General features: G+C 42.7%; 1 long non-coding RNA gene across 1 annotated transcript; it reads left to right on the top strand.

Moving 5' to 3' along the window:
• The first annotated feature begins 590 nt into the window (after window positions 1-590).
• LOC148043136 (uncharacterized) lies at window positions 591-5,474 on the top strand. The gene is made up of 2 exons (XR_015698353.1): window positions 591-718; window positions 5,004-5,474. It is a non-coding gene; the product is annotated as an uncharacterized LOC148043136 (long non-coding RNA).
• The last annotated feature ends 834 nt before the right edge of the window (window positions 5,475-6,308 follow it).

Genomic DNA, 6,308 nt, shown 5'->3' with positions numbered 1-6,308 from the left:
GTGCATTGGAACCAAATCATGTAGGGCTTTTTTAATTTGGATAATTGATCATCTTCCTAAAGAAAAATAATACATGGTGCTTTATCAGTTTAACCAGAATTTGGAATTGCATCCTGAATACTACTGGCACCCAGTGCCTGATCTACAATATCAGTCCTATATGCCAGTAGTATTTTCCCCATGCTGAAAATGGGGTGCTAATTCTCATTGGCTGCAAATTCCAGATAGTCTCAAAGGCAGGCCTATGTACAGCACATGGCAGTAGTTTAGAGAGGTTAAAACAGGAATCAGCTCCAGAACATCCCACTCCAGATTGGGCTGCTGCTGGTACAGCTGTTGAAGTGGACACACTTCTTCATGGCCACAGCCTCCAGCTGCCTGTCCAGCATGGCTGGGAGTTCAAGAGGAGCCCAAACTGAGGACATGTTCCTACAGAGCAGTGCTATCCATTAGAGTTAAAAATAGGGTTAAAAGAAACCCTGAATAAAATGTTTAAATTGTCCTTCTATGCCTTTCACCTTGTTACATCTAGTATGGCTTCCTCCCTCCCTCTGTCTTTTATCTTCTTTTTTTCTTTTCTTCAGGCTTTGTGGGATCCCTGCCCAGAGATCCTTCCCTAAGGCAATAATTACACAGTATTCTTGGAGCAAGAGAGGAAGAATTTTTCCAAACTATTGTTGCTTCTGTACCTAATTGATTACCTGCAGCAGATGTTCAGGTAGAATTATGCAAATGAGGGTTTGAGGGGGGGGAATTATGCTAGTTGATTCCTAGATGGCTGCCAAATAAAGGCTTATTCATGAGTCTTAAGTATGTAATGATACCATTTTTTTCTCTGGCATGTTTACTTGTTTCTGCAAAAACTCTTTGAAAGGTAGTTGTTCGAACTACAGAGAATGATTTCCTGTTTTGGATAGATTTTGAGCAAGAAAAGACAGAACTAATCTTTTAAAAAGGCGCATGGGAGAAAACTCCTCTCAGTGAATCACGTATATCTGGATGTGTCTCCTTGGACCTTTGTCCTTAAGGGCATTTTAGGTGAGGTCAGGGTGGAAAAGACTGCCGTGACCCGTCAAAACCGCGTTCCACAAAAGCGCGGTCGACGAAATCGCGTATGTGACGTCATCACAACGCGACGAAAAAGATCGAAAAATTCAAATAAAAATTAAATTACAGCAAGCCGATTCACATAAAGGTAAGGGTTAGGTTAAGGGTTAGGGTTAGGGTTAGGTTAAGGGTTAGGGTTAGGGTTAGAGCGTTAGCGTTACGTTTAGCGTTAGGTTAAGGGTTAGCGTTAGGTTTTTCGTTACGTTAAGGGTTAGGTTTAGGGTTAGGTTTAGGGTTAGGTTAAGGGTTAGGTTTAGGGTTAGGTTTAGGGTTAGGTTTGGGGGGGTTAGGGGAAGGTTTTAGCTTTATTTTTACATTTTTTGATCTTTTTCGATCTTTTTCGTCGCGCTGTGATGACGTCACATACGCGCTTTCGTCGACCGCGATTTTGTCGTCCGCGGTTTTGTGGTAGAACCAAAGACTGCACCAGTTGAATGTTTGGGCCAGTGCCTGCATGCCTAAGAAAAGGGGGGTGAGAAGGTGGGAAAGGAGACAGGAACTTTATAAACAACCCACCCACCCACCCACCCACACGCGCACGCACACACACACAGACACACACACACACACACACACACACTCAGAGAGAGAGAGAGAGAGAGAGAGAGAGAGAGAGAGAGAGAGAGAGAGAGAACAAATACAATAAAGTCCTCATTTTATGACCCTATGAACTGAGAAACGTTATTTTGAGTAGGCTACCAGATAGCCAGATAGCCAACAACTAGGCTAGGAGATTGAAAGGATACCTTCGTTAAGAATTGTGGGTTGGATGGCAGCCAAGTCACTCTCAGGTGGATTATAAGAATAAAATCACAATATAAAAACAATTAAAAAGTAATAATTCCCCAGTCAATTAAGTCATTTACTCTCTCTGGGGTAATCAGGCCCATTGGCAAACCCAAGAAAACCCAGGTATTTAGGGCCTTGTGAAACAGTGGCCGGGGGGGGGCAATCTTACCTCTATGGGGATGATGTTCCACACGAAGAAGGCCCTTCTTCTTGCTTCTGCTGGATGGACCGCCCTAGGCGAGGGGGCCCATAACATCCCCTGCCTCCCTACTCTATAATATCATTGAATGCCTAGTACTGATAGTATCTGAGGTATTGATGATTTTGCTTTGGATTTTAGCTATATGTACAGTTCCCAATAAACAGACTTGGAAAAATATAGATCATGACAAAATTGATTAGTTGATTAGCAACAGTGCATACAGGCTCAGACATTTAACCCTTCTCCTCTCTATACAAAGAAGAAGAAGAAAGGAATCATTTAGTTCAGGGGTATTTGAGTGGTGTGATTAAAAAGACATGATGTTGGCCACATGGTGGTTTAATTGAAGCTTTTCTTGGTTTATATGCAGCTATGGAAGGGGTGGGTCAAACACGCATCATCACTTGACTTATTGAGACTTCCCCCCACTTCATTAAAATTAGGGTGGAGGTGGCCAGCACGTGACACATCTAGCCCGCGGGCCGCGAGTTTGACACCCCGGATCTGTGGATTTTTGGTAACTTGCCAATATACTCCTGCCATGGAATCAATGCTTTGATAAAAAGACACTTAAACTATCTTTTTCTTGCTGCAGATCTGTTGGTGTTGGTTAAGAACCAACATCATGTTTAATTGAAAGCATGTTTAGGATTGGATAGATGTGACAAGGAAAAGATGGTCCTTCAAGTATACTGATCCCACGCCAAACCATGTAAGGTTTTGAAGGTGATAACCAGAATCTTGAATTGGACCTGGAAGCAAATTGGCAGCCAATGCAGTTCCTGCAGGAGAGTTAACACCTCTCCTGCACCAACATCTGGGTCTGCACCAAATTATGTGGGCCACTGCATTTTGAACCAATTGGAGCTTCTGGATACTTTTCAGGGGCAGCCCCATATAAAACACACTGCAATAGTCAAGATAGGAGGTGACTAGGGTGTTGGTCACTGTGAACAGGGATTCTTGGACCAGGAAAGGGTGTAACTGGCATACAACCCAAATGTTGGAGAAAATGTTGTAGCCATTGGTGCCACAGTTAAATTAAGTCATACATTTTTTATGCCTACCCAGAAACCTGACATTTGGCATCTGGGCAGTCAAACCACTTGGCTATCGCCATCAATTCCAACCCTTCAAGTTTGATATACAAGTGATTACAATAATTTCTTAGTTGGGTGGACAGCATGTACTTATCATAAATAATTTTAATGAGTTTTTCCTTGCTGGTTTTTTAAGAGGATGATAGGAGTGATAAATCTGTGGGTCCCAAGGGTGTCACAGTATTCTTACAGATTTGCTGTAGCGGCTTTATTATTTATGCTGAATAATAATTTGCTCTCATTTCAAAGCCAAGATTTCCCAACTCATCCTTTACCTTGAAAGTTTGGCGGAAAAGGAGGCCAGAGGTGTCCCCCGGGATTTAAGCACTGCTCCCTTTTTGCAATGCAGTAAAAAGGGTGAAACTTTGATCACCTGGTTGTAGCTACCATCTTAATTTTAACTCCCAGCTTCTGGACTTCTGAAACACAATTGCAACATTGACAAAGACAACTTTAAAAAAAGGAGAATTGCACAAAAAACCAACTCAGTTGTAGCTTTGCATTTCTTTTTCTGCATTTATTGTCCATTGACCACAAAAGCCGAGGTGGTGCAGTGGTTAGAGTGCAGTACTGCAGGCCACTTCAGCTGACTGCTAGTTGCAGTTCGGCGGTTCAAATCTCACCGGCTCAAGGTTGACTCAGCCTTCCATCCTTCTGAGGTGGGTAAAATGAGGACCCAGACTGTGGGGGCAATATGCTGACTCTGTAAACTGCTTAGAGGGGGCTGAAAACCCTATGAAGTGGTATATAAGTCTAACTGCTATTGCTATTGCTATTGCTAAATGAAAGCCAGTGGTGCAAAGCTTGTAATAAAGTGTTGTAGTTAAGAAAAAGAGATGAACAGGCTTTGCATCAGTACAAGTAGTCCTCGACTTACCACAATTCAGTTAGTGACTGTTCAAAATTACGGCATTGAAAAAACTGAGTTATGATCATTTTTCACACTTACAATCGTTGCAGCATCTGCATGGTCACATGATCAAAATTCAGACACTTGGAAACTGACTCAATCAACGGTTGTAGATTACTGGGGTCACGTGATCCCTTTTGTGACCTTCTGACAAGCAAAGTCAACGGGGAAGCCAGATTCACTTAACAACCATGTTACTAACTTACCAATTGCAGTGATTCGCTTAACAACTATGGCAAGAAAAATTGTAAAATGGGACAAAGCTCATTTAACAACTGTCTCGCTTAGCAACAGAAATGTTGGGCTCATTGGTGGTTGTAAGTTGAAGACTACCTGTTACTTTAGAAGTTTTTTGTTTTTTAAAATTAACACTTACGATGGTCATTTTCTGTTGTTTTCACTTGAACATGCAGGTACTTCTCAGCATATGACCATAATTGAGGCCAGACTTTCCTTTGCAAAGCAAGGTGATTGTTAAGTGAGCCATGCTTGATTTTGTGGCCCTTTTGCCACGGATGTTAAACAGACCATTATTAAGTGTATCATGCAGTTGCTAAGTGAATCCAGCTTCCCTCATTGCTTGTCAAAAGCTGGATGGAAAGATTGCAAATGATGATCATGTGACCCCAGGGGGCTGCAAATAAATAGATAAGTATTGAAGAAATCAGAATTTGGATGAAGAAGGATAGTGATGACAGCTATTTAAAATATGTGGGCTGGACAAGCAAGGGGAAGTGAGACTCAAATGTCTTACAGCTTTCCAAGGGCTTTACTATAATAAAGAACTCAATTCAAAATTTAACCAGCCAGTTCAAGGACAGAATTGTATCTATGACTCTTGACAAAGAATAAGATGTTACAGTGCAAGCAATAAAATGACTTACTCTTGTTTTAGAGAGGAGTGAAGAAATTCTGACTGCAGAAGACTGTGAAAATGCCTGGATCTGCGTACTTGAGAGACTGCCTCCTGCCAATTACCTCCCTGCGACCTATAAGATCACATAGATTGGGCCTCCTCCGAATACCATCCGCCAGTCAGTGCCGACTGGCAACTACACGGAGGAGTGCCTTTTCAGTAGCAGCTCCGACCCTCTGGAACGATCTCCCCATGGAGATTCGTACCCTCACCACCGTCCAGACCTTCCGCACAGCCCTCAAGACCTGGCTATCCCGTCAGGCCTGGGGATAAGATCACAATCTGTCCCCACCCGAATGAAGAATGAATGTTGAGTACTATTTTAACTCTTATGTATTGTTTTATGTTTATTGTTTATACCCCCCTCCCTATTTTATGTAAGCCGCCCTGAGTCCCTGCGGGGAAAAGGGCGGCCTATAAATATTAATAAAAATACAAAAAAAAAAAAAACTCAGCTCATCAGCCATTGGCTGCAGCAGCAGGATAATTTCTTTATGGGTGCAAGGATGCGGATTCTGATATTTCATAGCACCTTTCACTGATGAAGGAAATCCATCTCTGCTTATTTCTCCCCAGGCAGCCCTGTCCTTACAGAAAGAAAATTAGCATGCTGTAGTTCAAACTCTAGAGTGGAGCTATTAACTCAGTCGCATCCTTACAACTGCACCGCCAGAGTCTTGCAGTCTGGAAGAAACCCCAAGTGAGTGGGGGATTGCAATCATGAGCTGGAGTACAAGGAGAAGAGACTGCATGGGCCAAGCAGCAGTCAGGCAGAGAAGGAGAGAGTAAATACCTTCCTTACAAGCTTTATCACAATGCAGTAAACTCTCCAGAAAACTCATGGATCTAAGAGGAGCTGTCAGCCTCTGCCTTGCTGCTGCTTCAGCTGCCATTGAAACGGGGAGGGGGGGCATGGTATTTGGGAGAGGAATCATTATGTGCTGGAGGAATATTCTAGACGCTGTCCTGACCATCTCATTGCGCATGTGGAGGAAGGCAGTTTCCCGCCAAGGTTAATTGTCTAGCATTCCACCCTGATGATGTTTTTTGAAGATATCTCCCACCTGACAGTTGGGTGAATTATTATTGGACTGTGGACTGGGTTGCCAAGGGGAGGGGATTGACCTATACATGATATTCATTGCTTTCGCGCCCAATTAACCAGACTCAGCTTTGCTTTGCTACTATTCATTTGTAATTAGTAAAAGTACACTTAATTTCAAACAAATCGAGTTGAGTGGTTTCTTTCCTGATTATTAAATGAAGCAGCACCTGACAGGAGCA

This window comes from Thamnophis sirtalis, unplaced genomic scaffold (genome assembly GCF_051295495.1).
Source record: "Thamnophis sirtalis isolate CommonGarterSnake01/CBP01778 unplaced genomic scaffold, rThaSir2_p1.2 scaffold_13, whole genome shotgun sequence".
NCBI classification, from domain to species: Eukaryota; Metazoa; Chordata; class Lepidosauria; order Squamata; family Natricidae; genus Thamnophis; species Thamnophis sirtalis.
The sequence above is the reverse complement of the archived record's forward strand: the minus strand, read 5'-3'. Positions and strand labels throughout refer to the sequence as shown.